The 26462-nt window shown below is 41.0% G+C and overlaps 1 protein-coding gene and 1 pseudogene across 3 annotated transcripts in view; one reads left to right on the forward strand and one right to left on the reverse strand.

Annotated features, from left to right (window-relative positions):
- The window catches only part of NT5C2 (5'-nucleotidase, cytosolic II), a 146684-nt gene that overhangs the window by 93576 nt on the left and 26646 nt on the right, over positions 1–26462 (reverse strand). Inside the window, exon 1 of one of the 3 annotated variants that reach the window (XM_027062975.2) lies at positions 5736–5808. The exons of 1 other annotated variant lie outside the window; for it this stretch is intronic. The gene's annotated coding sequence lies outside the window, so the exon portion shown is untranslated. Of the gene's footprint in view, positions 1–5735; positions 5809–26462 lie in introns of those variants that run through there. One more of the 3 variants, XM_027062974.2, reaches the window with a different exon arrangement.
- Positions 5490–13902, forward strand: LOC128312710 (40S ribosomal protein S11-like; annotated as a pseudogene).

Below are 26462 nucleotides of genomic sequence, written 5' to 3' on the forward strand. Positions count from 1 at the left end.
TCTGCACAGGAAAAGAGATTAAACACTGAGAAAGTATCTGCAACACCACAAATGAGAAAGGATTAGTAAATAAAGAGAGCTAGGAACTAATGATGGAAAAGTAAACAAGCCAAGAGAAATCTATAAACAGCAATTCACAGAAGAGAAAACCTTATAATAAATGGATGTAAAGAAGCTCAATCTCACTTATAATCAGGGAAAGGCAAATTAAAATGAAATTTTGTTTTAAAATTTAAACCTCTAAACAATATCAGTGTAAGGATATTGCAAACTGGGAACTCCCACAATCTGCTAAGATTTTGGATTTAGTATTCTGGAAAATAATTTGGCATTATCTAACAAAGTTGAAGATCTTCATACTCTACAACCTAAGATTTCCCTAAGCTTAGAATTCTCACATATGTAAATAAGATGACAATCCAAGAATGTTTATGCTTCATTAATAATAGCAAAAAAATCTTAAATACAGAGAACAAACTAGAGGTTGCTGGGGGGCGTTCTGGGTGGGAAGATGGCTAAATGGGCAAGGGGCATTAAAGAGGACATTTGTTGGGATGAATGAACACTGGGTGTTAACATGTAAGTGATGAAGCACTAAATTCTACTCCTGAAATCATTATTACATTATGTGTTAACTAACTTGGATGTAAATTTAAAAAAATAATTAATAAAATAAATAAAATAAAGATAATATTTTATTGTTTTGCTATAAACTTTAGGTCCCATAGCTAGATTCTTGCTTTATTCTAAATAGGAATCGAGATTTATTGTTTTAAAGTGATACTGTGTAGAAATTACGGATTTATTCCCTTGAAGAAATACCAAAGGTGACAGGTTCATGGTGGAATTCTCATTATACTTTATAATTAAAAAGCTGTATTATATACTATTCAATAAAATTAAACTTCACTTCAAAAAAAAAATCAGAAATACCTAAAAATGCATAAACTGGTTTATTCATATAATGCAATACTATAGGGCAACTAAAATGAACTAGTAAAGACTTATGTATCCACATGCACACATACCAAAAACAATGCTGAACAAAAAAACCATGCTGCAGAATCATATGTATAACATAAGAATATATGTACTTTTATGGATATATACATATTAGTAAAAGTAAAAAAAACATAACGGGAATGATAATTACTGAATTCATGACCATCTTTACCTTTAGAAGTGGGCAAAAGAAGGCAAGAGAAGGAAACAGGATCAACAAGGATACATACAGGCCTCAGCTGTATCTGTAGTTTTATCCCTTTGAAAAATTGATATTGAAAAAAGAAAACACACAATTAGAAAATAGAAAAAAAATATACAGGGGTGTCTGGGTGGCTCAATCAGTTAGGTGTCAGATTCTTGGTTTTGGCTCAGGTCATGATCTCATGGCTCAGGAATTCAAGCCCCACATCGGGCTCCGTGCTGACAGCTCAGAGCTTGCTTGGGATTCTCTCTCCCTCTCTCTCTGTCCCTCCCGTGCTCTCTCACACCTGCTCTCTCTCTAAATAAATAAACTAAAAAAAGAGAGAAAAATACACAAAGTAAATATGATGGCCTACAAGGTGATCATTACATGCTTTTCTGTATGTTTAAAAACATTTGAAATATAAAAGTATTTCATATTTTAAAATAAATTTTAACATTAAAGAAACCCCATTAAACTGAACCAAGGAGCTTTTAAAACATATATGCCACTGGACGTCTGAAATGGAAACATACTAATTCCCAACAAACCATATATTTTTGTTTTTGTTTGTTTTATCCATTAAGTTTCAGGCCTCAGACTTCAGTTTTCTCTTTCCAAGCAGATCCTGACATAGCAGGCTTTTCCATCTTACACTCTTGATATTGCTTCCCAACCAAGATACACACAAAAGGTAGGAACAAATAATTCAGCGCTCTCCAAGTCAATTTAAACCTTCTGGTTCTGTGCTCTACCCAAAAAGAGGGCAGTTTTTCTGCTCTGCTGGCAATTTTGCCATTTTTACTGGGTTTTTTTTGGGGGGGGGGGGGGCTTGCTAATAAGTTGTTTTCCATTTAAGAGAGAAAGAAGGAGGGGGCACGTGGGTAGCTCAGTGAGTTAAGCATCCGACTCTTGACTTCAGCTCAGGTCATGATATCAGTCGTGGGTTCTAGCCCCATGTCAGGCTCTGCACTGGCAGTATAGAGCCTGCTTGATATTCGCTCTCTCCCTCTCTCTCTGCCCCTCACCCATTCACATGCTGTGTCTCTCTCTCTCTCTCTCAAAATAAATAAATAAACTTTAAAAAAGAAAAAAGAGGGAAAGAGGAAGAAAGGAGGAACAAATGAAGGACAGCCACCATAAGCTCTGGTAATCAATCACAAAACGCAACCAAATTTCAAAAGTCATATATAAGATATGCTGTTTCAAATGACAAGGAATTTGGCAATCTGTAACAATCTGTAATCAACTTCCTTAAAGCAAAGAACTTTTTTTGGTCTGAACCTAAAAAACAAAGCGAACACCAACCACTCATTAAAAAAGGTTAGCTTATTTCATTAATTCTGCTCTATTGCAAGAAACCCATGTAGCATATCTTATAAAACAGCTTACCAGAAATTCTCTCTCCAGCCTTATCTCATACTATTACTCTACCACTTTGTTTTAGTGAGAGCAACCTATTCATTAAACCCTCACTACATCCACTTTTGCATCTTCTTACTCTTGTGTCACCATCTTTATCTATTCCCTGATCCCACAAACATGCAGTAATCTTCCCACTTTCAACAATAAACAGTAACAGCTAACATTTATAGAGAATTTAACGTATGTTAGTATTGCTTCAATGGAATTATCCCATTTAACCCACACAACCCTGTGAAATTTGTTCTATTTTCTCCTTTTTGAGGAGAGAAACTGAGTGAGGCTGTTTTCCAAGGTTGCAGAGATGGTACGTTGCAAGCCAGGTCTCAAACCCAGACTCCAAAAACTAGGCCCTCAAACATATGTGATGCTGTTTACTGGCTCAAAGCACTGACTGCCTTTATTGCTCAAATGTCACTTCACATATGCCCTGTGATATTTAACATTTTGTTTTCATAGATGTTAAGTGGTTCAAAATACTACATTCCTTCAACAAAAATTTACTGAGAGACTATATGCCGGGCAGTGTTGACTACTTGCTATAAAAGCATGTTATAGAGCCTCTACAAATGAAAAGTAGATGAATTCTTCAGATACACAGCCATCTCAGAAATATGGGTAAATGCAAAATTAAAAGCAGTATGTACAGGGACGTGTGGGTGGCTCACTCAGTTAAGCAACTGACTCTTGGTTTCAGCTCAGATCATGATCTCACAGTTTCATGGGTTCAAGCCCTGTATCATGCTCTGCACTGGCAGTGTACAGCCTGCTTGTAATTCTTTCTCTCCCTCTCTCTGTCTACCCCTCCCCCATTCTCGGGGTCTCTGTCTCTCTCAAAATAAATAAGCTTTAAAAAAATACGTACATAGTAATTTAAACTACATAACAACAGGGGGCGCCTGGGTGGCTCAGCCAGTTAAGCATCGGACTTCAGCTCAGGTCATCATCTCATGGCTGGTGAGTCTGAGCACCAAGTCAGGCTCTGTGCTGACAGCTCAGAGCCTGGAACCTGCTTCGGATTCCGTGTCTCCCTTTCTCTCTTCCCCTACCCTGCTCACACTCTGTCTCTGTCTCTCAAAAATAAATAAAACGTTAAAAAACTAAAAAAATAATAAACTACATAAAAACAATGCTTAGATGAGGAACTGGAAAAGAACACAGTCATAATTAGTATGAAAAGGTTGGGGTTTGTTTTTTGTTCCTCAGTATTTCACTGAATTAAGCTTTTTGTTAAGAGCAATGAAAAGATGTATTAAAACAAACATGTTATGAGTGCTTTCTTTCCCCCATGAAACAGCAGAAACAGCCTAGAGAGACAGATGAATGAACATCCCTCCTCCTAACATCCCACTGTCAACTGGTTTCCTTTAGGAAGATACACCTGATGTCAGTAGTAAGGCTTGCAGATACATAATACCTCTCTACATAAATCTCCCCACAATTACAAACTTTTGGAAACTTGTAGCTAATTACAAATTTTCATACATGGAATCCAATCGTGGAACTGACCAAAACCTTGCAGAACATCTCCTTCAGCCCTCTCATTTTACAGACTGATTACTAAATTCTAGGTTAATGACAGTAAATGCAGCAACCTATAAGAGCCGAAATTGTAGTGGCTTATATTGCAAAAGAAATGAATTTCAGAAATAAAGTCTGTGTGTGCTAGCATTGGCCTATGGAGTTCTCATTTTAATTACTGACTAGCTGTGTCCTTTGGAACTTAACCTCTACAGGCCTGGACGTCTTCATCTAGATAAATTCTAACCATTGCTGAAAAGTGTCTCAGTAGGGGAGCCTAGCTGGCTCAGTGGGAGAGCAAGTGACTCTTGATCTCAGGGTTTTGAGTACAAACCCCACTTTGGGCGTGGAGCCTACTTTAAAAAACTTAAATTAGGAAAGAAAAATGTCCTAGTAAATTTCAAGAAGACCTAAATCACATTAAGTTTCCATGGTAAATGGTACTGTTTCAACATTCCTCCCTTCAAGTTAGTTAGCAGAAATTGCACCTGCTCTCTGAAGAGGCAAAATGAATAGTGTCCAGCCATTATGAAACAAGTAGAGTTCAACCAAGAACCTCTCTGCACCCGGACACAAACAACCCTATAAAGTGACTAGTCACTGCAGAGCAATGTACTTTGCAATACATCCCTCAAACCTAACGGGGCTGACCGCACTGGAAAAAACCTTATCTGACACCAAGCTCTACCGACTGCTTTTAAAAGCTGAGGCCTACTGACGTCAAACCCCCCAAACGTTATGCTTAACGACTAATGGTTCAGGCCTCTGATGTGCATCTCCCCTCTCGACTATCACCAGCTTCAGGGATCCCCAGAAAAGGAAAGGTACGGACCGCCACCGGACAGCTGACCCCGGACTTGGGAGCCCTCTGGGAAGAACGAGCATGGTTTTTGAGGCGGTTTGCGATTCGCGGTGAGCTTTCCAAGAAGCACTGCAAGGACAGAACTGGCATGTGGGCTATCAAGCTGGCAATTTCCAGCAGGTCTTGCTAAAACGCTGTCAACCTCGCCTCCTTCCACAGCTGTCCGCTAGCTCCCTGGGGTCCACCCCGAAAGCGCAGGGGTTGAGGCCCATCAAGAGGGCGGAAACGCTGGCCTCTGGCGAGGACGGCGAAAGCCGGCGTCGGCCGGAAAAAGAAGCAGAACTGAGTAAAGAGGTATCCGCCTGAGGCGGGGTGGGGGCTGCCACCAGCGTGAGGAAAGGGGGGGAACAGGACGTGACACGACGAGGCTGGCTCTGCGGAGACGAAGGGCCGCGCTCCGAGAGTAAGGCGAGTCCCGACGAGCCGAAGGCATGGAAACAATGGCGGGGGCGTGACGTGAGGCTGGGGGCGTCGCCGCGACGCGGAGGTAGGGGCCAATCTGAGGCAGGGGCGAGCTGCGGGAGGGTGGGAACGCCGTGCGGGGACGCGGGCGCCGAGCCCTCCGACACGCAGGCGAGCGCTGGGAGGGGCGCAGCGGCCCGGGTGGGGCAGGGGCAGGCGCTGGCCCCCGGTCCCCGGTCCCCGGTCCCAAGTCGCGCGCTCGGACACGCACCCTCCCTCGCGTGCTTGCTGGCTCGCTCGCCCGCTCCCTCCCCGCCCTCCCGCGAGTCCAGCCGCACTCACCGGCCCCGCCGCACGGCAGCAATCCCAGCGCGCAACTGCCGCAGCCGCCTTGGCGCGCGCCTTCCCCGCCCCCGCCGCCCTGGCACCGCCCCCAGCTCGCGCCCTGCCAGGGACCGGCGCGCTGTTCTTTCCCCAGCTCCGCCGCATAACCCGGTCGCCACGACGCTCCCTAGCTGCTCTGGCAGAGAGGAGCCGCGATGCTGGCGCGCGCGCCTCGGGCTCTAGCGCTCAGGTTTGCTAGATCCACAAACAACAGAACATCAGTTGTTGCCGAGCTGTGGGGTAACGCGTGTTGACAATCCTTACATGTCTTTTAGGTCTGCATCCCTTGGCCTTGTGCCCCGCCCCTCAGTAAGGCCCGGGGCTACCTATCCTTGGCCAACCCTCCAACGCTTTTCCTTAGAGGGATGGGGTACCCTTTTTCCCAGTCACAGAATCTTCTGGTCGAATGGACCTCAAAGCCACTCTGGTCCAGACCCCCATAGCACCCTTGAATCCCATTGACAATTAAAAGCACTAGCTTTGGAGTTTGTCAGAACAGGCTGGAATTCCAGTTCCACCGCTTACAAATTGTGTGACCTTGGGCAAATTACCTGACCTCACTACCTAGTTCCCTCATCTATAATACAGGAACAGATAACAATAGTACGTACAGGTGTTACAGGATTAAATAGTAGAGGGAAGGTGCTTAGCACAGTCCTGGCACACAGCTCTCAATAAATGTTTGTATTGACCCACCACCAATTCTAAAGAAGACCCCAATAGTGGACAGAAAGCCCAGTATTTCCAGAGCAATGCATTCCTCAGCAGCGCTGACAACGGTAATAAAGTGTTTCTGAAGCCTCTACTTTCTGGCCCAAGTCCTATCCCTTGGGAGCCTCAGAGAACAAACCGGTCTAATCTCTCTTTGACTTCTACTTTTCAGATACTTGAAGATTTCTGCCCAAGGTCGTCTTTTGTTCTGGACCAGTATCTCCCTTTACTGGGGGAGGGAAGGTCTTTGTCCTCATTCTCCTCATGAACCTAGTAGGTTTGAATGTGGCTCCTGTAGAGTATATCACCCAAAACGGAATCAAATGTTTGTAGTACCATCAGAGCAAAGCAGTCCCCTAACTTCCTCCTTATAGAACTTACTGCCTTCCATTCACCCAGTGAAGTTCTTGGCTTCCGCACTATTGACTCATTGCGCTTGCCATCAACTAAAACCTTCAAGACTTTTAAATAACTGCTCTGCTGGAGCATTTTTTTTACCTCTCTGGTGGTTTTTGAGCCAACTTCATTCAGGTCAGCTGAGGACAGGCCTTGGACCTCTCACCTACTAGATTTTTCAGGATTATGTGAGAAAAAGGAATAGGAGTTGGAAGTTCATCTAATGCCATCTTTAAACCAAGTGTTTTTGGAAAAAGGTCAGGGTTTCTGTCTAAAGACCATCCCACTGAGCAAATAAAATGCATGCATATATATGTGTGTATATGTATATATATACGTATATATGCACACACACACACACACACACATATATGTATATAAAATCCAACAGCAAGAAAAAATGCACACACACAAACACACACAAACTAAAAGGAAATATATAAGTATGTTATTCAGGGTGGTTTCTTTTCTTCTTTATACTTTTCCATAAATTTCCCAGGTTTTCTACATTGTTTATACTACTTTTATAATCGAGAACTGTGTTTCCAAAAAAAATCAGAACAAGTAATTTTAAAAATCAGAGACATGTAATAACTTTAAAAATTGGGAAACAAACAAGACATAACTGACTAAGAAAAAATTTGTAATATATAAAACAAAGGATTTGTATCTGGAACATACAAAGGATTCTTAACAAATCAATAAGAAGAAAAATCTACTAGAAAAATGGGCAAATAATATAAATAGGCAGTTCACAGAAAATACAAATTGCTAACAAACACACAAAAAAATACTATCTCACTGGTAACCAAGGAAATGGAAATTAAAACTGAGATTGGCAACAATTTTCAATCTTCATAATATCAAAAGAATATAAATTGGCACCTCCACTTTAGAGGGCAACTGAACAACATCTATTAAATCCATGTCTCAGCAATACCACTTCTACTTATCTAACTGTATGTAATATGGAGGTGTGTATAAGGATAATTACTATGATATTGTTAAAAAAGAAAATGTGAGGGTGCTGGGGTGGCTCAGTCAGTTGAGCGTCCAACTTTTGATTTCAGCTCAGGTCATGATTTTACTGTTCATGAGATCCAGCCCTACATCAGGCTCTGTGCTAACAGAAAAAAGTTAAATAAACTTAAAAAATAAAAAATATTTAAAGTTAAATAAATAAAGTTAAATAAACTTTAAAACAATAAAAAATATTTAAAGTTAAATAAACTTTTAAAATTTTTTAAAAATTAAATTTAAAGAAAGAAAATGTGGAATCAACCTTAATGCCCATCATTAGGGGAGTGGCTAAATAAAATGTAGAATGCTCATAATGGAATTCTATAGCGGATTTAAAAGAAGTGACCTTGATCTATATGTTAATATAGATTTATCTCAAAATCATATAGCTGAATGTAAGCAGCAAGTTGCAGCATGATATATAATATGTATATTATATTGATATTTTTAAAAAATCTTCCTCAAAATGGATAACTTCAGTCTAATTATGAAAAATCATCAGACAAACCCAAATCAAGGGATATTCTACAAAATACCTGACCTGGACTATTCAAAAGGATTAAGGTTGGGGTGCCTGGCTGGCTCAGTCGGGAGAGCATGTAACTCTTAATCTCGGGGTCAAGAGTTCGAGCCCCATGTTGGGTGCAGAGATTACTTAAAAGTAAATAAATAAATGAACTTTAAAAAAAATGGAAGCCTTTAAAAAAAAAGTGTTAGGGTCATGGAAGTCAAGGAAAGACTGAGAACTGTCACAGGTTGGAGGAAGCTAAAGAGAAAACTAAATGCAATATTGGATCCTAGAACCATAAAAACACATTAGTGGAAAAACTGGTAAAGTTTTAACAAAGTTTATAATTTAATAGTATATTGTACCAGTGTTAATTTCTTAGTTTTGACCATTAAACCAGAGTTATGGAACCTGTTAACATTAGGAGAGGCTGAGTGAAGGTATACTGGAACTTTCTGTTAAGATCTTTGCAACTCTTCTGTATATCTAAAATTATTTCAAAATAAAATGTTAAAACACTTTGCAACTCTCCTGTAAACTAAAATTATTTTCAAAATAAAATGTTAAAATAGACATAAATACCATTATCTCTTATCAACACTGCTATAGACAATGTTTGTATCCCCTTCTAAATTCAGATGATGAAACCTAATGCCTAATGTGATGGTGTGTAAAGGTGGGTCCATTGAAAGGTAATTAGGTCATGAGGGCAGAGTCCTCATAAATGGAATGAGTGCCCTTATAAAAGAGACCCCAGAAAACTTCCTACCTTCTCTGCTCTGTAAGGACAAAGTAAGAAGACAGCTGTCTCTGAACCAGGAAACAAGCCTTCACCAAATCTGCTGGTGCCTTGCTCTTGGACTTCCCAGCCTCTAGAACTGTGAGGAATTTTATAGGCTACTAAGTGACTGGTATACTATTATAGCACCCCAAACTAAGACAATCACACATTAAATTTGTAAAAGATTTTTAAAACAGGTTATAAGGCTACATGCCAAACTCATCAGAAGTTATCTCTAGGGGTGCCTGGGTGGCTGTCAGGTAAGCATCAGACTCTTGAGTTCCGTTCAGGTCATGATCTCACAGTTCATGAGGTAGAGCCCCACGTTGGGTTCTGTGCTGACAGCACAGAGCCTGCTTAGGATTCTCTCCCTCTTAGGATTCTGCTCCTCCCCCACGTGTGTGTGTGTGTGTGTGTGTGTCTCAAAATAAATAAATAAACTTAAAAAAAATTCTCTCTTAAAAAAAAAAAGTTATCTCTATCTCTAAAGATGGGGTAAGGCGCCAAGATTGGGGGTAAAGTTCAAGGGGAGTTTAATTTAGTTTTACTGTTTCTGAAGATAAGTGTATTCATGTATTGTTTTTGTAACCAGAAATTATTATTTTTTTTAATTGCAGAAGAAAGGAAAAGGACAGGGCATTTGGTCTTATGACTCCTTCTGGAGTAAGACAAGCCATACCAAGTATGAAAGAACTGAACCTTCTAACAGAAGAGTGGGGAGCCTGAGGAAGCAAAGGAGCCTTAAATGGCTTGCTTGTGATCTCTAACTTGGCATGGGCTGAAGGGCCTGGGCAGTGAGTGCTTAAAAAGAGATGCCATTCTACTGTGGCCTTGGATGGCCTCTCACCAAACTTCCTGCCCAGCACCCACATGGCTGTCCCACCCCTCTGATTAATACTATTTTCCCCAGAATACCATAAAAGTCTGAGTCAACCAGAACGTAAGCAGCATTCACAGGTTACTCATCAGTTTTCTGCTCCTTGGTAAAAACTCTCAGAGAAATGCAAACATTGCTTAACACCCTGGCCTGGGGCCTAGAAACAACCTCCTGCTGCCCAAAACTCTTTGTCCCAGGAAGTGTTCAATCTTAGATCCAATCAGCCACCTCATTTGTCTCCTCTGTTTTTCATCCTTCTTTATCTAATAGCATAGGATCAGCACTTACCATGATAAGTGCCAGTACAGGCATTATGGAAGAAGACAACCATAAAATGTTTAGTCTAGCTAGAAATGTCTATTTCTAGTCCAATTTGAGAGATGGGACATCCATGTAAGACTTAGAAGGACCTACATTTATTCAAAAACATGCAGTGAGCTTCTACTCTGTGCCTAATACTGATCAATAGAGACGTGGGTTTCTGCAGGAGGTTTCTGACTGCTTGGAAAGATGAGCTTTAAATGAATAATTATTTTATCACAATTTTAGGGAAGTGATATGCAGGAAAAGTAAAAGATGCGATGAGGGAAAACAAAATAGGGGCTAGGTTTTGGGATAGGGAGAGGGTCAGGAAGGAAACTTTCCCTAAGGAAATAACATCTCACCTGAGACCTGAAGGATGAGTAGAACTTCATCTAAAAAGAGAGAGGGGCTTGCTTGGAGGAGTGAGGATTCCTGAAAGAGGGACCAGTAGATACAAAGGCCTGAAAGTAGGGATGAACCTGTGTATGTATAAAATGATCTGAAGCCTAGAGAGAAAAGGAAGAGAGAAAAGGAGAAAGTGGCAAAAAAAAAAAAAAAAAAAAAAAAAAAGGACCTGGAAAGAGGCAGGATCAGACCTTGCAGGGCACCGTAGAACAGATAAATGATTATCTTACCCTAAGTGTGTTGGAGAGTAATTGAGGCCATAAAGTGGAGGAGTTGCACGGATCAGCTCTGCAGTTTAAATGAATGGAATGTAATCAACCAATCGTCTCAGGCATTTATGAAAATTATTTCATTTAGGGGCACCTGGGTGGTTCAGTTGGTTGAGCATTGGACTTCGGCTCAAGTCATGATCTCTCAGTTCATGAGTTTGAGCCCCGCATGGGGCTTGCTGCTGTCAGCACCCAGCCTGCTTCGGATCCTCTGTTCCTCTCTCCCTCTGCCCCTCCCCGACTTATGCTCGTTCTCTCTCTCTCTCTCTTTCTCTCTCTCAAATAAATAAATAAATAAATAAAACTATTTCTAAAAAAAAGAAATAATTTTCTTTTTATTATTGAGAAAGACAAGATCTGCAAGTTCTATGACAATCATTTCATTTACTGAACATCTACCAGGTGGTAAATACTGGAGATCCCCTATCCACACTTTACCCCAGAGTTGCTGAACATCTATTTAGGTAATTAGACACTTGGGTAAAACATAAAGGCAGGTCATTATATTCCAGATGCCTAAGAGCTTCAGAGTTTCAGGAGAGATGGATTCCAGAAGAGACAGAAGAGTCAGAATCAAATACATAGATGTGCTACTTCATACCTATGAGGATAGCTAAAGTTAAAAGGGAAAAAAAGCAACATAACAAGTGTTGACAAGGATGTACAGAAACTAGAACACTCTTGCATTTCTGGTAGAAATGTAAAATGGTACAGCCTCTATGGAAAACAGGTTGGTGGTTCCTCAGAAAGCTAAACATAGAATTACCTTACAATCCAACAATTCCACTTCTGGGTATATATCCAAAAAGATTGAAAATAGGGACTCAAACAGACACCTTTATACTGATGTTCATAGTAGCATAATTTACAGTAGCTAAAAAGTGGAAGAAACCCAAGAGTCCATTAATACATGAATGGATAAACAAAATGTGGTACATACATACAAAGGAATGTTATTCAGCCATAAGAATGAATGAAGTTCTGGTACCTGCTACAACCTGGATGAACCTTGAAAACATTATGCCAAGTAAAATAAGCCAAACACAAAAGGACAAATACTATGTGATTTCACTTATGCGAAATATCTAGAACAGGCAAATTCATACAGACAGAAAGTAGATTAGAGATTACTGGGGGCTGGCAGCGGAGTTATTACTTAATGGGGACAGAGTTTCCATTTGGATCATGGAAAAAAAGAGTTTTGCAAATAGACAGTGGTACCTTTTTCAGGCAGTCAGGAAGACGGCAGACATTCAGACAGAGTGTGCCTACCAAAAGCAGCCAATCATCTTTCAAAATAACAAAAGGGTTCTGCTTGGAGAAACTGGCAAGGAGATGCTCCCTCAATACTACAAAAACACTGGTCTGGGCTTCAGGATGCCCAAGGAGACCAGTGAGGGCACCTAGATCATTAAGAAAAGCCTCTTTACCAGTAATGTCTCCATCAGAGGGCAGGTTCTGTTTGGCATGGTGACCAAGATGAAGACGCAGAGGACCACTGTCATCTTCCAAGACTACCTCCACTACATATCAAAGTACAACCACTTTGAGAAACCCACAAGAACATGTCTGTGCACCTGTCCCCCTGCTTCAGAGATGTCCAAATTGATGACATAGTCACAGTGGGTAAGTGCAGGTCCTTGAGCAAGACTGTGCAATTCAATGTGTTCAAAGTCACGAAGGCCGCTGGTACCAAAAAGCAATTCCAGAAGTTCTGAGACTAGACATCTGCCCACCCTCCTGATGAAAATAAAGTTATTTTCCCTGTCGAAAGGAAGGAAGGAAGAAGAAAAGGCAGTGCTGATGGTTGCACAACACTATAAATGTACCTAATGCCATTAAAATGTTTAAATGTTTATTTATTTCTTTTGAGAGAGAGTGAGCACAAGCAGAGTAGGGAAAGAGAGAGAGGGAGAAAGAGAATCCCAAGAAGGCTCCACTATGTCAGCACAGAGCCTGATGTGGGGCTGCATCTCAGGAACCTTGAAATCATGACCTGAGCCAAAATCAAGAGTCAGGACGCTTAACCAACTGAGCCACCCAGGTGTCATTTTTAAATGTTTTAAAAGTTTAAAATGGCAAATTCTGTTATATATATTTTACCACAGTGAAAATTTAAAAAAAATTTTTTTAATTTATTTTTTAATTTATTTTGAGAGAGAGATAGAGAGCAAGCAGGGGAGGGGCAGAGCAAGAGGGAGACAGAATCCCAAGCAGGCTCCACACCATCAGCACAGAGGCCCATGCAGGCTGGAACCCCCCAACCACAAGATCTTGAGCCAAAAGCAAGAGTTGGATGCCTAACCAACGAGCCACCCAGGCGACCCCAAAAGAATTTTAAAGGAATTGAACACATATTTATATAGGACCATTTCCTCCGTGTCCACTGGGCTCCTTCCATATGGCCACTTTTCAGTTCCTGGTCCACATGTCCTTGCTTATACTGTTTCCTCTGCATGAAAAGCTCTTTTCACCTTTTGAACCCTATTCATCTTTTAGGTGTTAGCTCAAATGTTACTTGGAGAGGTCTTACCACTCTCTTTACCCTGGTATTTTCTTTCATGCTGTCCTTTACTTCCCCATCTCTCCAGTTCCCTTCCCTTCCCACAATCACAATTACAGAAGTTTTTGTGTGACTATGTCTTTAATATCTGCCTGCTCATTAGGCTGTAAGCTCTAGGAGGGCATGGACAGTATCCATCTTGTCCACTGAGAAGGGATACAACGCCTACCTAGCCCAGGTAGGTGGTGGTACAGTGGGGATTGGGGATTCCATATATTTTTTTAGATAAGTTAATTAATAACTAAATGAATGTGTGGTAGGATTGTGAGTGGATTTTATTTTAATGCCTTCTACGAGGTTGTGTCTTGATTAAATTATTTTTAAAAACGGGGGGCGGGGGAGCGGGGGGAGCACACCAGAGCTCTCATTCTTTCATCCTTGTGCTCTACCTTGTGAAGTCCTAAGCATCTCTTGGAGCAGGAACCTGAGCCAGACACTAGTACAATCTGTTTCCAGATAGATCTGATATGTTGCCAACTGTTCCAACCTTGGAGTCTAAATGTCCACCTAAATAAGTGATAAGTTGTTGGACTTAAAATGGAACACCTCTGGGGCACCTGAGTGGCTCAGTCAGTTAAGTGTCTGACTCTTGATTTCAGCTCAGGTCATGATCTCACAGTTTGTGAGTTCGAGCCCCTAGTCAGGCTCTGTGCTGACAGCAAGAAGCTTACTTGGGATTCTCTATCTCCCTCTCTCTCTGCCCCTCCCCCACTCGAGCTCTGTCTCTGTCTCTCAAAAATGAATAAACGTTAAAAAAAAATTTTTTTTTAATGTGTTTGAAAACTACCAGCCCAGGCTCTGGAGGACCTCTCAGAAGGCCTTTGTGTGGACTCAGGTTCCAAGCTGCAAGGTCTTACTGATCTTATCCAAAGTTCATTGACTTTGCCGCTGTTGTCTTGTGCTCCGTAAAAGGACATTTGCCCATTCTGATTCTTCCAGTGGTGTTGTGGAAAGGCCTCAAAAGAGATCACTGACAGCAGCTCAATACAGACCAGGCAGCTTAGTCCACAGGCAGCTTCTGTCTATGGAATCAGAGGCTAAAAATAGATCATTACAAGCCACAAAAGTCTTAAATTGCTTCTAACTAGGCAGCATGGTGTAGGGATTAAGGAAATGGATTCCCGAGCCAAACACTCTGGCTTCAACTTCTGGCTCTGCAGCTAACTAGCTGTGACCCTGGACAGGTTTCTTCATACTCTCATGTCTTAGTTTTCTCCTCTTCAAAATGGAGGTGGAGATAATAATAGTGTCTACCTCATAGGCTTGATGAGGATTAAATGAGATCATATTTGTACAGCATTTGAGACAGGGCCAGGCATCCAGTAAGCACTATATAAATAAATAAGTAGCAATGGTACTTTTCTTTCTGTATGAATTTATGAATGGCAAAGCCCAAATCCTGACATTTTAAGTCTTCTACTGTTTGATGTTTTACCACTACTGTCGAGGTGAGGCTCTTTCTGCAGCCTCCCACACCTCTGAGGAATTGGGGTCACATGGCCCTCTGAAATGGTAAGTGGTTACCAGATCCTGGATTCCTTCCCTCAGTAATATTTCAAAAGCAATTTTGGGGGTTCCCATAGGGTGGTCATCTTTGGATTATGCCATTCGGGACATTAAAATAAACTGCCATCTACCATGAAAGGCAATTTTAACACCAAAAAAGTAGGAAATAGGAAAAACGTAATCTCAGAATAAAAGGCAGGCCTTCTTCAACTGTCCATTGATGGATGAACGGATAAAGAAGATGTGGTATATCTATACAATGGAGTATTGCTCGGCAATCAAATAGGATGAAATCTTGCCATTTGCAACTATGTGGATAGAACTCAGATGGTATTATGCTAAGGGAAATTAGTCAGTCACAAAGATAAATACCATATGACTTCACTCATATGAGGAATTTAAGATATAAAACAGATGAACATAAGGGAAGGGAAGAAAAATAATATAAAAACAGGGAAGGGGACGAAACGCAGGAGACTCTTAAATATAGAGAACAAACAGGGTTGCTGGAGGGGTTGTGGGAGGGCGGATGGGCTAAATGGGTAAGGGGCATTAAGGAATCTACTCCTGAAATCATTGTTGCACTATATGCTAACTAACTTGGATGTAAATTTTTTTTTAAAAAAGGCAGGTATTCTTTTTATTTTAAGTTTATTTTCTTATTTTGAAAGAGTGAGAAAGAGAAAATGAGCTGGGGAAGGGCAGAGAGAGAGAGGGAGGAAAGAGAATCCCAAGCAGGCTCCATGCTGTCAGCACAGAGCCTGACTTGAGGCTTGATCTTATTAACCATGAGATCATGACCTGAACTGAGATCAAGAGTTGTATGCTTAACTGACTGAGCCACCCAGGCACCCCAAAAGGCATGGATTTAAAGTAAACTGAGCTTAGTAAAAAATCAATACCCTTTTCTGTTCCTTTGTTGTTTAATCTTGAACCAGCAGCCAAAAGCCAACTCTTGTCTAAGACCCAGCATTTGGTTAACACTGCTCTACACAGCCCTTCTGAGTGTTCTTGAACATACTGGACACTGTAACTAAATATACCTTAAAGCTAGTCCTGAACACCCCAACTTTATAAAACTGAAGTTGTTTGCTAATAATCCTGGAGAACACTGCTATGCTCAGAGTAGATGGGCCACAACTGGAAGGGGTTATTTTAGTTGTTCCCTGTAGCACAAATTGGGCCATTTAGAACCTTGGCTCTAATTCCAAGGAGTCAGGAAGGCCTCTGAGCTACCCAAGTGTTTTAGAAAGTCCCTCCCAGTTCTGCGTCCCCTTTACTCTCATACCACTACCACACACACGAGGCTTCTGAAACCAGATGTGTGAGCAATTCTCTGTAACAACTGAGTATCAACAATTTAACTCAATTCTGACACTTTGCCTTGAGAGTGTCCAGATCCCACAGGGTAAGGGCTCAGTCTCATGAGACGGCTCCCCACTTTGAATGCCAGTCACAAGTAATAGGTGCCCAGCTTACTATAACTTCTGTCTGACTTAGCTACAAATCAAAGGTTCTCATGACCTCTTCCCCCTTGGATTCAATTATTTGTTAAAAGAGCCACTCACAGGGGTGCCTGGTTACCTCAGTCATTGGAGCCTGCAACTCTTGATCTCAGGGTTGTGGGTTTGAGCCCTAAGTTGGGTGTAGAGATTACTTAAAAATAAAATCTTTTTTTTTCAAGTTTATTTATTCATTTGGTGTGTGTGTGGTGGGGGGAGGTGCAGAGAGAGGGGGAGAGAATCCGAAGCAGGTTCTTCACTATCAGCCTAGAGACAGACGTGGGGCTCAAACTCACAAACCATAGGATCATGACCAGAGCTGAAATCAATAGTCAGTGCTCAACCCACTGAGCCACTCAGGCACCCCCAAAAATAAAAATTTTTCTAAGTTTATTTATTTCTTTTGAGAAAGAGAGAGAGAGAGCATGAGCAGGGAAGGGGTAGAGAGAGGGAGAAAGAGGATCCCAACCAGGCTCCACATTGTCAGCTCAGAGCCTGACACAGGGCTCGAACCCACAAACTGTGAGATCATGACCTGAGCCAAAACCAAGAGTCAGATGCTTAACCAACTGAGACACCCAAGTGCCCTGCAAAAATAAAATCTTTAAAAAACAAATAAAATGAAATAAAATAAAATAAAATAAATAAAATCTTAAAGAAAAAGAGCCACTCCCAGAACAAACACCTACTTGTGTTTATTAGTTTATTAAATGACATGATAAAGGGTACAGATGAACAGCTGGATGAAGAGGTTTGGGGAGGTTCCCACACACAGGAGCTTTTATTTCCATGGAGTTGTCTCCCAGTATATTGATGTGTTGTATTCACCAACCTGGAGATTCTCTGAACCCCACACTGTGGGGATTTTTATGGAGGCTTAATCATGTAGGCATGATTGACCAATTCTATTTTTAGCTCCTTGCCCTTTGTAAGAGAATGAAGGGAAGGGCTGAAAATTCTAAGCTTCTAATCATGGATTGGTCTTTCCAGTGATCAGCCCTCATCCAGGAGCCATTTATGACTCTATGAGAGTCACCTCATTAGAACAAAAGACAGTCCTATCACCCAGGGATTACAAGGGTTTCTGGAGCTCTGTACCAGGAATCAGGAAAAGGGAACAACATGTATTTTCTTCTATCTCACAGTGAGTATGCAGGTTTTCTTCCTAGACACAGTAAGAGAGTCCAGGAAGGAGAGTCAGGGTTCAGGGACTGTCATGCTGATTCTGCTGCTAATCTACTGTGTAATTTTGGTGAGGCCCTTAACCATTCAGAACTCCTCTACAAAATGGAGGCAATAATACCTGCTCTGCATTCCTCAAGGTTGCTATGGGAATCAAACAAATAATGGGTATGAATATGAATATGGTGTTAAAGCACTGTAAAGGAATGAGTATTTGTTAACTCTCAGCCCCTACCCCCTTCTAGTCAGGGCCTCAAGTTTCCCTACTAACTTAATACCAACGATCCTTTCCTCCACCCTCTTCTTTAGCCTGACTAGGACTCCATAGCACAACACTCCAGGGGAGACTTCTAGGCCTTGGTTTAGAGCAGTGTGGTAAGGAAGAGCTGATTTTTTTTTTCTCCTTCTCAGAGCCTTGGTCTCCAAAGTCTCTCCAGATGGAGGGAGTTGAGCTCCTAAGTATTAAACACTCAGGAACCCACAAACACTCTTGGAGTTCCAGCTAAGTGAGCCTGTCCAATAATACTTCCTGCTAAACTAACAAAGGGTGATAGCAGGAGAATGCTGGGAGACATTCCATTCTCCTGCCTCCAAGGAATCTTGGCAGCTCAACTTTCTAGTGTGTTATATCTGGAAGAAACTTTAGATCAGTGGTTCTCAATGCTGGCTGAACATTAGAATCACCAGGGGAGCTTTTAAAAAATATCCATGCCAGATTGTATCTCACACCAATTAAATCAGAATCTTGGGGGGAGGGACCTAGACATCAGTATTTTTAAAGCTCCCCAGATGATTGCAATGTGCAGCCTAGTTTGAGAACCACTGTCATAGATAATCCAGGTCAAACACCTCATTTTAATGAAGTAAAAATAGGTCCTGGGAGTTTATGAGTTTTGTGCAAAGTCATACAACTGGTTAGAATTTGAAATATCAATTCAATAAGTTGATGATAATAACAGCTAATTTTTGTTGAGCATTTACTGGTAAGCAACCTGCACTTTATAAACATAATCTCAATTAATCATCACAATAATCTTAGAAACCTGAGAAACCTCAGAAAACTGAGGCCCAAAGGTTTTAGTTCACTCAAGGTCAAAGCAACTAAAGTGGTAGAGATCCCCATTCAACAGTTTAACCAAATTTGAGCAGCATGCAGTTGACAAGATAGGGATAGGGCCAATGCCATTAAGGAATTTACAGTCTATCTGGAGAAGGGTTGCCTCCAGTTGAGCGTCAGTTGAGCATCTGACTCTTGGTTTTGGTTCAGGTCATGATCACAGGGTCATGGGATAGAGCCCTGCATGGGGCTCTGCACTAAGTATGGAGCCTGCTTAAGATTCTCTTTCTCTCTCTGCCTCTGCCTCTCTCTCCTGCTCTCTTTCTCTAAAAATAAAAATTTAAATACACACACACACACACACACACACACACACACACACACACATTATAGTCTACCTGGAGAGACAGGAAACAGGTGAGCCAAAAATTAAACCAGTTTGATAAGTGTGATAGTGAAAGTAAACAATGGGGGGCACTCAGGTCATGATTCCATGGTTCAGTCTGTGAGTGAGCCCTGCATCGGGCTCTCTGCTGTCAGCACAGAGCCTGCTTCAGATCCTCTGTCCTCCTCCTTCTGCTTCTCCCCTGCTCATGCTCTCTATCTTTCAAAAATAAACATTTTTTAAAAAATGGGCAGAAGACATGAGCAGACATTTCTCCAAAGAAGACATACAGATAGCCAACAGACACATGAAAAGATGCTCAACATCACTCATCATCAAGGAAATGCAAATCAAAACTACAATGAACTATCACCTCACACCTGTCAGAACGGCTAAAATCAAAAACACAAGAAGCAACAAGTGCTGGTGAGGATGTGGGAAAAAAAGGATCTCTCATGTGCTGCTGGTGGCAATGCAAACCTGTTCAGTCAGTGTGGAAAAAACAATATGGTGTTTCCTCAAAAAGTTAAAAATAAAACTACACTATGATCCAGAAATTGCACTACTAGATATTTACCCAAAGAATACAAAAACACTCATTCAAAGGGATACATGCACCTCTATGTTTATAGCAGCATTATTTACAATAGTCAAATTATGGAAGCAGCCCAAGTGTCCATTGACTAATGAATGTATAAAGAAAATATGGTATATGTACACAATAGAATATCATTCAGCCATAACAAAGAATGAAAGTTTGCCATTTGCAATGACATGGATGGAGCTAGACAGCATAATGCTAAGTAAAATAAGCCAGTCAGAGAAAGGTAAATAGCACATGATTTCTCTCATATATGGAATTTAAGAAACAAAACAAACAAGCAACTAAAGAGAGAGAGAGAGAGAGAAAACAAGAAACAGACTCTTAACCATAGACAGAATGGTTACCAGAAGGAAGCTGGGTGGGGGAATGGGTGAAATTGGTGATGGGGGTTAAAGAATACACTTATCATGACAAGCACCGAGTAATGTCTAGAATTGTTGAATCCCTATAGTGTACAACTGAAACTAATATAACAACCGGAATTAAAATAAAAAACAATAAAAAATATTTGTGCATTGAGGTACACTATTAACAGAGTAAAAAGGCAACCCATGGAACAGGAGAAAATATTTGCAAATCATATACCTGATAAAGCATTACTATCCAGAATATATAAAGAAGTGCTATCACTCGACAACAAAAAACAAACAACCTGATTCAAAAATGGGCAAAGGACTTGAACAGACATCTTTCCAAAGAAGATGAAGAAATGACTTACAAGTACATGAAAAGATGTGAAGCAAATCATTGGGGAAATGCAAATCAAAAACACAATAAGAAACGTATGGGCAACTAATCTCTGACAAAGCAGGAAAGAATATCCAATGGAAAAAAGACAGTGTCTTTAACAAATGGTGCTGGGAGAACTGGACAGCAACATGCAGAAGATTGAAACCAGACCACTTTCTCACACCATTCACAAAAATAAACTCAAAATGGATAAAGGACCTGAATGTGAGACAGGAAGCCATCAAAACCCTAGAGGAGAAAGCAGGAAAAGACCTCTCTGACCTCAGTCGTAGCAATTTCTTACTTGACACATCCCCAAAGGCAAGGGAATTAAAAGCAAAAATGAACTACTGGGACCTTATGAAGATAAAAAGCTTCTGCACAGCAAAGGAAACAACCAACAAAACTAAAAGGCAACCAACAGAATGGGAAAAGATATTTGCAAATGACATATCGGACAAAGGGCTAGTATCCAAAATCTATAAAGAGCTCACCAAACTCCATACCCGAAAAACAAATAACCCAGTGAAGAAATGGGCAGAAAACATGAATAGACACTTCTCTAAAGAAGACATCCGGATGGCCAACAGACACATGAAAAGATGCTCAACGTCGCTCCTCATCAGGGAAATACAAATCAAAACCACACTCAGATATCACCTCACACCAGTCAGGGTGGCCAAAATGAACAAATCAGGAGACTATAGATGCTGGAGAGGATGTGGAGAAACGGGAACCCTCTTGCACTGTTGGTGGGAATGCAAATTGGTGCAGCCGCTCTGGAAAACAGTGTGGAGGTTCCTCAAAAAATTAAAAATAGACCTACCCTATGACCCAGCAATAGCACTGCTAGGAATTTACCCAAGGGATACAGGAGTACTGATGCATAGGGGCACTTGTACCCCAATGTTTATAGCAGCACTCTCAATAATAGCCAAATTATGGAAAGAGCCTAAATGTCCATCAACTGATGAATGAATAAAAAAATTGTGGTTTATATACACAATGGAGTACTACGTGGCAATGAGAAAGAATGAAATATGGCCCTTTGCAGCAACGTGGATGGAACTGGAGAGTGTGATGCTAAGTGAAATAAGCCATACAGAGAAAGACAGATACCATATGTTTTCACCCTTATGTGGATCCTGAGGAACTTAACAGAAACCCATGGGGGAGGGAAAGGAAAAAAAAAGAGGTTAGAGTGGGAGACAGCCAAAGCATGAGAGACTCTTAAAAACTGAGAACAAACTGAGGGTTGATGGGGGGTGGGAGGGAGGAGAGGATGGGTGATGGGTATTGAGGAGGGCACCTTTTGGGATGAGCACTGGGTGTTGTATGGAAACCAATTTGACAATAAACTTCATATATTGAAAAAAAACACAATAAAGTATCACCTCACAGCTGTAATTAAAATAAAAACACAACAGTAAGATGGCCATTATTAAAATAAAAACACAACAGTAGGATGGCTGTAATTAAAATAAAAACAACAGAACAAAACAAAAAAACAGAAAGTAAGTGTTGGCAAGGACTAGAAAAATTATAATCTTTGTGTATTGCTAGAAGGAATGTAAAAAGGAATACTATGGAAAATGGAAGTTCCTCAAAAAATTAAAAATAGAGGGGCGCCTGGGTAGCTTAGTTAAGCCTCAGGTCATGATGTCATAGTTCGTGGGAGCTTCATGACAAGCTCTGTGCTGACGGCTTGGAGCCTGAAGCCTGCTTTGGATTCTGTGTCTCCTTCTGTCTCTTCCCCTCCCCCATTTGTTCACACGTGCTCTCTCTCTCTCTCAAAAATAAATAAGCATTAAAAAATTTTTAATTAAAAATAGAATTACTGTATGATCTAGCAGTTCCACTTCTGGGTATGTACCCCCAAAAAAACTGAAAGCAGGGGCACCTGGGTGGCTCAGTCAGTTAAGCATCCGACTTCAGCTCAGGTCATGATCTCGTGGTCTGTGAGTTTGAGCCCCACATCAGGCTCTGTGCTGACAGCTCAGAGCCTGGAGCCTGCTTTGGGTTCTGTGTCTCTCTCTCTCTCTCTCTCTACCCCTGCACTGCTCATGCTCTGTCTCCCTTTCTCTCAAAAATAAATAAAACATTAAAATTTTTTTAAAAAAAGATTGAAAGCAAAGTCTCGAAGACTTATCTGCACATTCATATTCATAGCCACATTATTCATAATATCCAAAAGGTAAAAGAAATCCAAGTGACAGATGAGTGAATAAACAAAATGTGGTATATACATACAGCAGAGTATTATTCAACCTTTAAAAGGAAGGAAATTCTGCCACATGCTACAATATGGATGAACCCTGAACCTTATTATGTATGCTAAGTGAAATAAACTAGTCATAAAAAACAAATACTGTATGTTTCCACTTAATGATGTACCTAGAGTATTCAAATTCATAAAGACAGAAAGTAGAATGGTAGTTGCTAGGAACTGGGAGAGGAGGAATGGAAAGTTATTGTTTAATGGGCATGGAGTTTCAGTATGAGGAAGATTAAAAAATTCTAGAGATGGATGGTGGTGATGGTTGCACAATAATGTGAATATACTTGATGCCACTGAACTATGCAGGTTAAAATGGTAAATTTTATGTGCATTTTACCACAATAAAAATTACTGGGAAAAAAAAATCATTGGCAATAGATTAGATTAGAGGGTGAAAGACTCAATGAGGAGACCAATTGAATAGCTAATATCCAGGAGCAAAGACCCAAGAAGAACCTGATAACATAAGACTGTGGCAGGGGTGATATAGGGGACAAGGGACAAACACTAAAGATTTTTAGGTGAGTAGCTGGATGAGATGTGAGGGAGAATGAGGAGCCAAAGGCTACTCCCAAGGACCTGACCTGAGGGACTGATGAACAGTGGTATCCATCACCAAGGCAGGAACCACGAGGTTGGGGGTTGGTGGGGAGGAGACTGGTTTCTAAAAAGGTAGTGAATGCAGCTTTGGACAAGTTAAGTTTGAAGTGTCCAAGGAATATCCAGAAAATAATTTGTGGGAATCACATATATAAAGTGATCTCAAAAGATTGGGTTTTCTAAAGTATGGTAATAGTATTGTGGTTATTTTTTAAAATGTGTATCTTTTATAGAGGATGGGGGCAAATGGGACAGGGTTGGCCATGGGCTGATATTTGTGGGGGCTAGGTCATGGGTACATGAGGATTTATTATGCAATTCTACTTTAGGGGCTGTTCAAAATCACCATAATAAAAAGTTTACAAAACAATAATAGAGACAGATATAAACCTATAGGGGTGGGTGGAGATAAAGACATTATTTTACTATTAACAATAATAATACAAAGCACTACTATTTAGAGAGAGGCTCTACTCCATGGCAGGCACTTTGCTGGGCCCTTTTTGTGCATAAGTTGTATTTTTCATGACAACTTCTATTTTGCTAAAGCTCAGAGATGTCAGATGTCTTGCAAAACAAGTGGTAAGCTTTAGATTATATGAGCTATATCAGAAGGAGCAAATAAAAGAAAATAATTACACCTCACACTAATGTAACACTGTGTGTCAACCATACTTCAACTACACACACACACACATAAACACACAAGATAAATTAGAGGCTAAACAAGAAAAAGTATGGACTATCAGCAGTTGAGAAGAGGAAGAGGACACCATAAAGGGAATAGTAGGTGGAGTGCTTTGCAAACCAAGGAAGAACAGAGAACCAAAAAGAACATAGTGGCTCACAGCGTCCAATGCCACAAAAGGTGCAAGCAGTACAGCAAACGAAACTGCTCATTGGATTTTGCAATTAGGAGGCCTACTCTTTTGATAAGCTACCCTGTAAGGGCAACTTGAAACACCAGCATGATATTATCATTTATAATAAGAAATACGTATTTGGTCTTGGTCCCCTTTCTGGAACAGAGGTCTTTTTTTTTTAAATATGAAATTTATTGTCAAACAACACCCAGTGCTTATCCCAATAGGTGCCCTCCTCAATGCCCATCACCCACTTTCCCCTCCCTTCCACCCCCCATCAACCCTCAGTTTATTTTCAGTTTTTAAGAGTCCCTTATGGTTTGGCTCCCTCCCTCTCTAACTTTTTTTTTCTTCCCCTCCCCCATGGTCTTCTGTTAAGTTTCCCAGGATCCACATAAGAGTGAAAACATATGGTATCTGTCTTTCTCTGTATGACTTATTTCACTTAGCATAAACTCTCCAGTTCCATCCACGTTGCTACAAAAGACCATATTTCATTCTTTCTCATTGCCACATAGTAGTCCATTGTGTATATAAGCCACAATTTCTTTATCCATTCATCAGTTGATGGTTGATGGACATTTAGGCTCTTTCCATAATTTGGCTATTGATGAAAGTGCTGCTATAAACATTGGGGTACAAGTGGCATAGAGGTCTTAAAACCCTTGGCATTTCCTAAATGCTAGAGCAATCAAGGTATCTTTTGTTATGTTAATGAGTGACTTTTGGCTACACTTAAATGAGGGCTGGTTGCCAAGGGAATCAACCTTATGATAAAAGGGGTGGGATTGAAAGTCCATCCCACTGACCTCTAGTGTGGAGAAAGGGGCTAGAGGTAGAATCAATCACCAACAGCCAATGATTTAATCAACTGTGGCTGTGTAATGAAAAACCCAAAAGGATGGGGTTCAAAGAGCTTCTAGGTTAGAACATGTGGAGATTTGGGAAGAGTGGCACCCTCAAAGAGGGCACGGAAGCGCCTCACTCCCTTTCTCTGTATCTTGCCCTATGTCCCTCTTCCATCTGGCTGTTCCCAAGTTATATCCTTTTATCATAAACTGGTAATCTAGTAAGTAAAATGTCTGAGTTCTGCAAGCCACTTTAGCAAATTAATCAAACTCAAGGAAGGAGGGGATTGTGGGAACCTCTGATCTATAGCCAGTTGGTCAGAAGCACAGGTAACTGGTACTTGTGAGTTGCATCTGAAGCTAGGGGTGGGGGGGGGGGTCGGTCTTGTGAGACTGAGTCCTTAACCTGTGGAATCTACTGCTCTGTCTGGGTAGGCAGTGCCAGAATTGAGTTGAAATGTAGGACACCCAGCTGGTATCTGAGAATTGCTTGGTTGTGTGAGGAAACCCCCTCCCATAGATTTGTCCCAGAACCTGAACAGACTAAGAGCTCGAGACAGGCAGTCATAAAGGTGAAAGAAGCTTGACTGTATTTGTGTGTGGGAAGAGCCAGAGGAGAGACTGAGGATGGAGGAAAGGGAGGTGATGATGGTGCAGATGGTGTTGAGCTTGTCTTCCCTCTGACACAAGGAGGGGCACCACCCTGTGAAAGGGAAAGAAAGGAAGCCACTTGTGGGCTGGGGCTTAGAACAGAGATCTGGGAAACCACGATCATGAGAGCAGGTGAACCAGGAGTAGGGAAGTGAGCAAACTGAAAGGCAAGGAGTTCTGTCCAGAGACCTGTACGTTGGCACTTCTGAGCTGGAGCAGTCTTGACAACATCCAGGGTGTGCCTGGCTGAGGTGGCAGTTATGTCACTAGAGTTAAAAGGTCAAGAATTATGAGATGGATTACCTTACAGGAACAGATCTAAGATGAAAAAAAAAAAAAAAGCCTGGTGGGTTCTATTCTCAAAAAGATCAAGAGGAGGCAATTCCCTGGCTTAATACAGAATCACATTAGATTTTTAAAAAATAATTCCAAGACCTAAATTGTGACTAATCTAACTACCTCTTGCCAAAATGTAAATCTATAGCTTCCTCAAAGGTAGACCAAACATTTAGACCAAGTAACAGACTGAAACCGTGAAGCAGGAACCTGCACGATAAATCCTGGCCCTATTAGCTACAAAATGGGTTAAATCTATCCTTCTGAGTTAGACTACGGCCTGGCTTTCATTCATTCATTCATTCAACAAA

Source organism: Acinonyx jubatus, chromosome D2, assembly GCF_027475565.1.
Source record: "Acinonyx jubatus isolate Ajub_Pintada_27869175 chromosome D2, VMU_Ajub_asm_v1.0, whole genome shotgun sequence".
NCBI lineage: Eukaryota > Metazoa > Chordata > Mammalia > Carnivora > Felidae > Acinonyx > Acinonyx jubatus.